This window comes from Mastacembelus armatus, chromosome 12 (assembly GCF_900324485.2).
Source record: "Mastacembelus armatus chromosome 12, fMasArm1.2, whole genome shotgun sequence".
In the NCBI taxonomy this organism is placed as follows: domain Eukaryota; kingdom Metazoa; phylum Chordata; class Actinopteri; order Synbranchiformes; family Mastacembelidae; genus Mastacembelus; species Mastacembelus armatus.
The window spans coordinates 4,804,621-4,815,341 of record NC_046644.1 but is presented as its reverse complement, the minus strand read 5'-3'; positions in this window follow the sequence as shown (position 1 = coordinate 4,815,341).

Sequence of the window (10,721 nt, the reverse complement as noted above, 5' to 3'; positions counted from 1 at the left end):
CATACTTTTTCTAGCAAAAAAATTTCAAAGATTTTTTTACAGTATTGTGTTTCATTAGAAAACCTCTCATTTATTTACAAAGAAATGCGGACCATTACAGATGCAATATATTTTGGAACCTGAATAAATTTGATTTTTTTGACATTTGAAAACAAAGTTTGTACAGCACTGTCTGCTGTAAATCGCTGCTGTAAATTGCTCCATATTTATGTGCTGTATATACTCTACTGTAAAAATGTTATAAATGTAAATGTAATATTATTTTCTACAGAAATATATGTCAAGAATTTTTAACAGTTGTTTTGTCTTCATTTTTGATGTATGTACCAGTATGTAAACTTCACTGGGTGTGATAGTACACCCTGGACAACTATCCAGCCATCCAACCATTATCGATATGCACTTATTGCTACTTACTGTCATGAGGATCAGCTGGAGCCTGTCCCAGCTCTCTTTGGGTGAAAGGCAGGGGTCCACCCTGGACAGGTCAGGAGTCCTTCACAGGGCCACATAGAGACAAACAACCTCACACACTCACACTCACTCCTATGGACAATTTAGAGTCACCAATCAACCTGACATACATGTTTTTGGACTGTGGGAGGAAACCAGAGTACCTGGAGAAAACCCACACAAGCACAGGGAGAACATGCAAACTCCACATAGAAAGGCCCCTGATGGGTTTCAAACCAGGAACCTTCTTGCTGTGAGGCAACAGTGCTAACCACTTGGCCACCATGCTGCCCCCTCCTGGAAAACCGTCACTAGTAATTCACCGAATGTAAAGAGACATTTTTTCAAGTAAACTTAAAAATTATTAATTGATCAATATTTAACTACACAGCATCAAAAAAGGGAAAAAAAATTAAAAATCCAGAGACAAAGATGACGCGTTAAAAAAAACCCAAAGCCCAAATATATTTGATTTACAAACGTACAATCCTTAGAAATAAGTTAATTTAGGGTCAGAGAACTCAAATTCAGAAAGCAAAGCTTGTATGTTCATGCTGCTGTGAACAGTTCAGATTTTGTCACTGCTTCTGCAAACATGTCAAGGGAAAAGAAACAGGTGAACATATAGATTTGTAAATGACTTGAGTATACTATGATAGCACACACTGAGAACAAATCAGGCAGTGCGTCATCCTTGTAAATATAATACGCTGTTAGAAAACGCCAAATAAAATCTACATCACTGTCATGGGCTCTTTACTGTCCCCTGTTGTTGGACAGCAGAAAACAACCACTGCAATCAATGAAGGAGACAACCACAAGGTGCAGTAATGAGCCCTTTCCTGTTTTGTTGTATACTGTATATTAGTATACACAGTAGTGAAATGGCCATATGTGATCAAATGAAAAACCAAACTGCGATTTTCCATCTATCAATCAGTCATCCATCAATTTCCTAAAGCTCAGTGTATTTAATTTTTGTCCAAATTACCTCTTCCAATGTTTGCAAATGCTACATTTTTTAAATTGTTGATTAAATCTTATTAAACCTGTTTTTCATAGCAGTAAACAGATGCAGCATCCAGCACCTAAAACTGTTAGGCTCTTTAGTGTCAATGTCATAGATGTTTTTATATAGCATATACTGTATATGAATAAAAGAGTATATTAGGCACTGATCAGTGAGCCTGATCTCGTACAATAAGATTAAATAAACTTTATTAGCAAAAGTAATATGCAGAAAGAAAATAAGAAATAAAAAAGAAATAGAAGTAGTGAGAAATAAAAGTAGTGAGAAATAAAAGTAGTCAGCAACAGTCAAGTTCGTGTGAACTGTCTTGTGTTTATATGTTGTCTTGTGTTGTCTAAGGGTCAAAAATGACTCGGGACCATTTTAATAGCAGAAAAAAAAACCCTAAATAATATTTTTTCAATTTGAAATTTGATGACTTTTCCTAAAATTACCCCAACATTAGAAAAAAATGAAATATTACCTTTTTATATTGAGTGCAGAGTGCAAAAAAACCACTACAGACACACTTTGCCACATATACACACACAAACAGAAATTAAGATGTGCGCTACTAATTGATCTCTCTCATTTTCCCTCCATAACCCCACGCGTGACTCAAGCTCAGACAAAATAAAAAGAACCTCAGACAAAATAAACATTTCTTGAAAGCATTATGTACTAATAAGTTAGGCTTATATATAGGTGCCGTGGATTGCTTTAGCCTAGTTGTCTTAAGTCATAAGTGTCCAGCACATTGCAGATCTGATTACGTCAGTTGTACTGGAGATGACAACATTGATTTGGAAGAGGAGGAGGTATCTGAAGAAGAAGATGTGGACCCCGATAATGATTCCTCATCTTCAGATGAAGAAGAAATCCCCCAACCTGACAAGGAAAGCTTTTTGTCAAAGAACAGCAAAATAACATGGCATCCTTCACCATATGGCAACCAGGGTAGGATGGCAGCAGAAAATGTCCCCCAGGGCATAAAAGATATTCCATGCCCAGAAGACCATGTCAACATTTTTCATGTTCATTACCCCAACCACTGAAAAAAATCATCCTGGAAATTACCAATCTACATGGTTTCCAGAAATATGGAGACAAGTGGAAAAGCATAGATGAGACTGACCTGCATGCCTACATAGGATTGCTAATCCTAGCAGGCGTGTAGGTCCCGAGGTGAGGCTATATTTAGTCTCTAGGAATGAGAGAGTGGAACAGCGATTTCTCATGCCACAATGACACTTAAGATCTTTCACACTTTTTCAGGAATGTTATGGTTTGATAACCTTGAGTTAAGACCTGCAAGTGACAGACAAACTGGCAGCCATAAGACAGGTCTGGGAGAAGGAATGCCTGCCATACGGCTACAACTCTGGGCTTGAAATCACAGTGGATAAGCAGTTGGTTCAATACAGAGGTACATTTTTGTCATTTTTTATTTTCATGTCTGTAATGTAAATTATTTACAATGACAATCTTTTGTCAAAAGGTCGCTGTCCTTATGAACTTGGCCAGCAGCTGCTGAAGCGGAAGATCACCATGGTTGGTACAGTCAGAAAGAACTAGCCTGAGCTGCACAACTTGCAACAAGGGGGAGAGAGGCCTTCTCTTCACAGGTTGGTAATTATTGTAGTTGTATTTATAGTTAGGCTATAGTTACAATTGTATAAATAACTGTTGTTATAGTTCAGTTAAATGCATTCAGAACTCCTTTCTGCTGTTTTACGTTTTATAAGTACTACGTCTTGCTAATAACCTTTCACACCTATGCAGTATCATTTTGAAGTAGAAAACATAATAAACATCTACTTTACTCATAAAAAATGAGTAGTGTCCCCTGATTAAATACTGATGAAATAGTGCACTGTAAGGAGGGAAAACCTAGACATTCACAATGTTTGTGATGAATGCTGAGGTTGTTTCTTCATGCAAAATAAAGTTCAGGATTGAAATTAAATTTAGCTGCTTTATTTTAGGGATTTAGGGAGTGCAGATCATTTGGACCCTTAGGACAAGTGGAGTATACAGAATTCTAAGACGGATTTCCTGTATTGTTCAGTCCTGCAGCACAGTGAGGTGAGTCAACCACTGCAGCTGCTTCTCTGCTCCATCAGGATGTTGTGAAGGGGATGGTCAGTGCATTCCAGAATGGTCTCTACCATTTAATGTGTGCATCTCTCCACCACAGGCCCCAGTGAGTCCACCTCATTCCAGTCACTGAACCAGCTTTTTGCATCAGTTTGTCCAGCCGCCTTGCATCAAATGCCTGCACTCCTTTTCAGTTCTGATACACACAACACCATCAGAATACTTCTGAATGTGACAAGAATTGCACAGAAAGTCTGCTGTATACAGTATGTAAAGGAATGGAGCCAAAAAGGTGTCCTGTGGAGCCCCTGTGCTGCTCAAACCTCTACCAGCTTGATGGACATTTTGTTATGTTATTATGTTACCTTTGATAAAAAGTATTCCAGTGTGTTCACTGATCAAAGTAGATGTCGGTAACAAGCTGAGGCACTGACATTTGAGCATCCCCAGTTCTGATTGTCGCTGTCTGTGGTGCTGAACAGAACTTCAGGTCCAGTGAGAGACGAGCACACAGAGCTCACACCACATTAACAAACTGATCTCTGAAAAGGGTAATATAACCAATTAGCAAAATGAGTCCTATATAAGGTAAATGGGAAACTTAAAATTTCAGTGTGGAAGGTTGACTCAGCCACACCTTACTTCTGGTTTTTATAACACCATCTCAGTTTGCATTTGACTTCTCACTTAAATGTGTTGCTCATTTATTGTAAAGTATATTCAGTGTCCCAGTCATTGTAAATTTTTTCACAAGGTTATTTTTATAAAAGATGAATCATTTTGGTGTGCTATTAAAATGTGACATATTCTCTAAGGGCTAAATGGAGAAAATAAAAATCCTGAAGACTGTGGACTCTCCTTCACCAAGAGATAAAGTAGCACTCTGTTTAGCTATAAGCATCTTTAGAAACCTGGCCTTAGATCTGGGCCTGATTACATATCTGCTTTCAGCTAGTGCTGAGAGTCCCTGCAGCTTCCTGGTGAGATGAGAAAAGGGCAATTTATTCCAGAGAAGTAATAATATCTGTTTACAACCTTCTGACTGCCAAATGTCACATTTCTACTGGATTGTGAGATGTAAGTATCATATTTTTCCACAATGTTGTGGTTTAGGTTTATAAAGCATCCTTTATTGTAAAGCAATAGCCTCTATGTAACCACATGTAACTCTGCTGTTTCATTGCCCTTCTGCACACTCACTTTAGATCTCTCTGTGAACCACTCTGCATTAGCAAGCATTAATGTGGTAGGAAATTGTCTGTGAAACCTTAAATCTAATATTTTTAATACTGCTCTTTTACATCAGGACACTGCATTCCCAGTGGCAGCTGAACACTGGTAACATAACACAGACTAAGGACTTTTTTCAGCTGTAAATATCACTGCTGTGGCAGATTTCTGGAAAGTTAAGGAGCATTGCTGGCACATAAAATGTAAAAATAACTTTGATGCAAGCCAGGGAGTGGCTTGAGTAGAGTCATCTGGTCATGCAAATGTTCACTTTGGGTTTTGTGCAGGCTGACACAATGCCTGGTTAGTGACAGCAGCAGGTGCACTGGGGTGCACTGTTTTATTTTCTCTTTTACCATAGCTAATACAAAGACGGTGTGTAGTGACTATCCAGTCCTACCATTAGTCACTTTTGGGTGCAGGGGATCCAGGTTATGACGCGCTTCAACAGAAACAATGTCCAGCTATAAAGGTAAGTTTGGGATGTGCTCCCATTTATTGCACACTTTATGAATGTGAATATGGCTTGATGATCTGAGTCCACAGTCTGGGGTGGTGGTCTATGGCATTGGCTTGGAGGATGGACTAGGCGGTAAGTTTGGAGGTGTGGTAGAGGATGACCTTCCGTCACCCAAGCACCCAGTGCTCTGTCACCTGACGCCTATATACATTTCACCTCACCACCACCACCAGTGGTTGAATAAAATATAGGTCAACGTGCCACTCAAAATTCAATTCAATTCAATTCAATTCAATTTATTTGTATAGCGCCAAATCACAATACAATCATCTCAAGGCACTTTACAAAAAACAAAAAAACCCAACAAATCCCTTATGAGCAAGCCCTTGGTGACAGTGGAGAGGAAAAACTCCCTTTAACGGAAGAAAAAACCTCCAGCAGAACCAGGCTCAGTTTGGGCGGCCATCTGCCTCGACCGGTTGGGGTGAGTGGATAGAGCAGAGAGAAAAGAACAGCAACAATAAACAACAAATAGACACTGCAGGTTGGTGGGGCCAGTAACTGCACATCAGCAATGTACAGCTCCAGGACCAGGGAGCACAAGGTTAGTGACATTCAGTGGTGGAATATACATATTAGGGGAGGGTTAGGGTAGGGGAGCTCAGTGCACCGATGGTCCTCGGGCAGTCTAGGTCTATAGTAGCATAACTAAGGGATGGTTCAGGGTTACCTGAAGCCAGCCCTAACTGTATGCTTTGTCAAAGAGGAAGGTTTTAAGTCTAGCCTTAAAAGTACAGAGAGTGTCTGCCTCCTGAACCCAGACTGAGAGCTGGTTCCACAGGAGAGGAAACAACTAGACCTGCACTCTGACAGTGAAATGCTCTATTGGGATAATGGTACTTGGTAAGGAATATGGTATGGTAAGGAATTTGCATGTTAGAAGAAGGAATTAAATTATATAATTATTATAAATTATAAATTATATTCTGTATTTTACAGGGAGCCAATGAAGAGAAGCTAATATAGGAGCAATATGATCTCTCTTGCTAGTTCCTGTCAGGACTCTGGCTGCAGCATTCTGGGTTAACTGGAGGCTTTTTATGGAGATATTGGGACATCCAGATTGTAATGAGTTACAGTAATCAGTAAGGTAACAAATGCATGGACTAGTTGTTCTGCATCATTTTGACACAGGATGTTCCTAATTTTGGCAATGTTGCACAAGTGAAAGTAGGCAGTTCTAGAGATTTGTTTTATGTGTTAGTTAAAGGACATGTCCTGGTCAAAAATAACTCCAAGGTTTTTCACAGTAGTGCTGGAGGCCAGGGCTATGCCATCAAAAGTAGCTATAATTTTAGAAAAACTATTTCTGAGGTTTTTAGGCCCAGATACAGTAACTTCTGTTTTCTCTGAATTTAAAAGTAGAAAGTTACTGGTCATCCAGGCCTTTATGCCAGTTAGACATGCTTGAAGTCTGGTTAACTGGTTTGTGTTATCAGGTTTTATAAATAGATACAGCTGAGTGTCATCTGCATAGCAGAATCGGTCCTAGCGCAGAACCTTGTGGAACTCCATAACTAACTTTTGTGCGTGTGGAATGTTCATCATGAACATGAACAAACTGGAATCTGTCCAATAAATAGGATTGGAACCATTTTAATGCTGTTCCTCTGATACCAGTCACATGTAGAATAGCCCCTGTAGTCTCTGTAATAAGATGCGGTGGTCAGTAGTGTCAAATGCAGCACTAAGGTCTAGGAGGACAAATATAGAAACAAGTCCATTATCTGAGGCTAAGAGACGATTATTGGTGACTTTTAACAGTGCTGTTTCTGTACTGTGATGTGCCCTAAATCCTGATTGAAAATCTTCAAATAGTTCATTTCATTCAGTAGTTCAAATGTAAACAAAAACCACAACCAAAATAAACCCAAACTATCCATCCATCCATCTTCTTCCACTTATCTGGGGCCAGGTCACGGGGGCAGCAGCCTAAGCAGGGATGCCCAGACTTCCTTTTCCCTGGACACTTCCTCCAGCTCTTCCAGGGGGGACATTGAGGCATTCCCAGGCCAGCCCAGAGACATAGTCCCTCCAGCATGTCCTGGCGTCCTCTCGGTGGGACATGCCTGGAACACCTCCCTAGGGAGGCGTCCAGGGGGTGCTGATTCTCTTAGCTTAAAGACTAGAAACAGAAGGGAACATATAGCCTGGCTTTGTCTACAGTTTAAAAAAAAAAAAACAAGTCAACTGCCTATACCTATTATTGGACTTTTGCCATCAGCTTGTTATTATTGAGCCAGCATCTGTAAAAGACTTTTGTATCTACATCCCATTTGGATTTGCTTAGCTTAGCTTCAAGACTGGAAGCAGACGGATAACTGTCAGTATACCAGTACTCCTAAAGTATAGTATATACGAAATGACTGTCATTGCAGATGCTGCACAGGGACTTGCTGCAGGGCCGTGCACAGACCTTTTGGCATGTGCTGAAACTTTTTTTTATTGGTCGCATCATAATGACAAATAAATAACACAATAGTCTGAAAAGCTTTGTATTTATTTACTATTAACAATTGTATAGATAATGTATCGATATACAGGGTTTCAGGGCTAAAATGAAAAATTTATAAAATATAGTACAGTTGCAGTGAAAAGTTTTAATTATTTGTTCAACAAAAACACATGAAAATGGAGCTTCGGGTGAATGCTAGTTTACTCAAAGAACTTCAACAACAACCTAAAATACGGTACATCTGTGAAGCATGCGCATCAGCATGACTTCAGTATTACTACAACAGATAATAACAATGACGAACTGGTTAGCAGCCGGATGTACTCTTGTCCTCACAGCAGCGTTTGGTTCTCACTTCCTGTCTGGTGACTACATCAGGATCCATATTTAGTGGCGGCAGAATGGGGTCCATAGGTCAGTTCAGGTTTCCCTCCATAACAGAGGGGGTGGGCACTCTTCGAAGACAACTGGCATGCCAGCGGGATCCATTAGCTAGCTAAAAAGTGACTGGCCCAAACTGCCGTTTGACCTGGAGGGGCTCAGACAGGAGAGAGCTCAATTTATTGCTGTGATGTAGCCGCTTCCTCAATCCTGTACTCTTATATTTGTGGGCTGAACATGATGCTTGCTGTCATATCTAGCTCTCATGTTGCTCTGATGGTGATGAACCCGTGCCTGAATTGAAGTGTTCACTGGGAATTGACAAGATGGGCACAGCCTGCTCAACGGCAATTCTAGTTTCCTGCCAAGCATGAGATAGGCAGGAGACACCCCAGTGGGGACATGTTGGGTTGTGCGATAATGCAAGAGAGTCTGGGAGAGAGCAGCCTTAAATGGGAAGCCTTGGGCAAGATGTGCACGTATGCCATTTTTCAGACTTTGATTAAATTTTTCCACGCCGCCATTAGCTTCAGGATGGTAGAAGGATCATATATGGGCTATGCCCCTGGCAGCCACTTATGATGAAATCTCACTGGAAACGAACTGCGGCCCATTGTAAGTAGTAATGGCCCATGGGATTCCCCATCGGGAAAAGAGTTGCTCCAGGAAATCAACCATAGTGGAGGCTGTAACTGAGCCCATAGACACAACCTCGGGCCTCTTTGAGTGGAGGTCATACACCACAACTAGAAACTGCTGAACAGAGGCAAGCTTCCCACAAATGTCCATCTGTAGATGCTCACATGGTTTGGTGGGCCAGTCATCAGGTTGCAAAGGTGGAGGTGCTGGAGCACCTGTTTTACTACTAAGCAGACAAGGTGCACAGTCACGTACAAGAGCTTCTAGCTTTCTGTCAATCCCTGGCCACCAAACCACCTCTGCTTCAGCTCAACTATCCCCACATACTGCTGATGCATCACGTCACCAGGATGGGGCTGGAGAGCTCAAAATGAGCTAGAGTTGGTGGTGACGTGACAAAGTGTTTGAGTCGTCGAATAGCCTGCTCATGATTCACTGTCCATGCTCAGGGGGTGTTATGCTTGAGTAGCTGTCGTAGAGCAATGGTGCGATGCCTGAGCTGACGCCCGAAAACACACTATTGCTGGGACAGCAAACAGGCATTTTTCTGTGTTCATTGTCAGATTGTGTCTAGACAGAGCTGTGAACACCCGTCTGACGCATTCATCATGGGTGGCCACGTCTTTTCCAAGTACTACAATATCATCTAAGTACACAGCCGTACCTGGGAGGCCTGCCAGGACAGTAGCCATGATTTTCTGAAAGCAATTAGGTGCTGAACTTACGCCAAAACTAATCCTCTTAAAACAGAACAATCCCATGTGAGTCTCGATTGTAGTCAGATTTCTTTTATCCTCATGCAGGGGTATCTGCATGTCACCTTGCCAAAGATCCAGCTTTGTGAACACTGAGGAGCATAGAAGAATGTTGTGAGTTCCTCAATTATTGGTAATGGGTATTTGTCTGGCCCCTGAAGAGAGGTATTCCCCCAGACCATTTTTGCACAATGGGGAAGCATCAATGGGCTCAATGAGGTCTGCAGCTACCATGTCCTGTAGTTCAGTGGTGACTTTGTCACGCATGGTGAGAGGCACTCATCGCAGTGGCTGGATTACAGGCAGTACATCTGGGTTAAGCAGGGGTTTGTGGGAAAAAACAGAGGCAGCCTAAACCACTATATAGAGCGGGAAACCGCGTCTGTCATGGGGAATCTACATGAAGGATGATGGCACCGCTGTAGTCCTGCAGAGAAAAGTCAAGGCTAAGGAACAGGTCAAGACCCAGGATATTAGCACCATGCTGAGTTATGTAAAATGGAAACTGGTGGACGTTTTCGCCCATATTATACTGGCAGTTTAACTACTCCAGTCACACAATAATATGTGTGTGTGTGTGTGTGTGTGTGTGTGTACACACATTACATTCTGCATGATAAAATACAGTGATTCACAGTGATTCTGCAATATTTTTTAGTTACTGCAACATTACCGTAGTAAAACCATGTTATGTTTATACAAGTGAAGACAAGTAGGGAGTATAGAATACTAGATTCAAGAATTAGCTAGCTAGCAAATACATTCATATTAACCTTGTAAGCATTAACCATGCTTTGACCATGTAGTATGATTAAATGTTAATAAATTAAGTGTATCAGCGTGTAGCCATCATAAACCAAGGGAGAGGCATTGTTCTGGCCAAAAAATAGCTCCATTGTGTACCTCCTTGAAAAAGTAGCCATTTTCACAGTTCTGTTTCCAGTCTTTATACTCAGCAAAGCTCAACACCTGCTGACTGTAGATTCATATTTAGAATACAGATACAAGAACAGTATTCATTGTCATCTAATTCATGACAAGAAAGCTGATTTCCCAAAATGTTGAATTACGAAACCATAAAAAACACAGTTCTCTTTCATTCATTGAATAGAAAACAATACGTTAACATATCCACAGTCTTGAAGCAGAGTGCCACAGCTACAAAGTTGATCCTGACTTCAT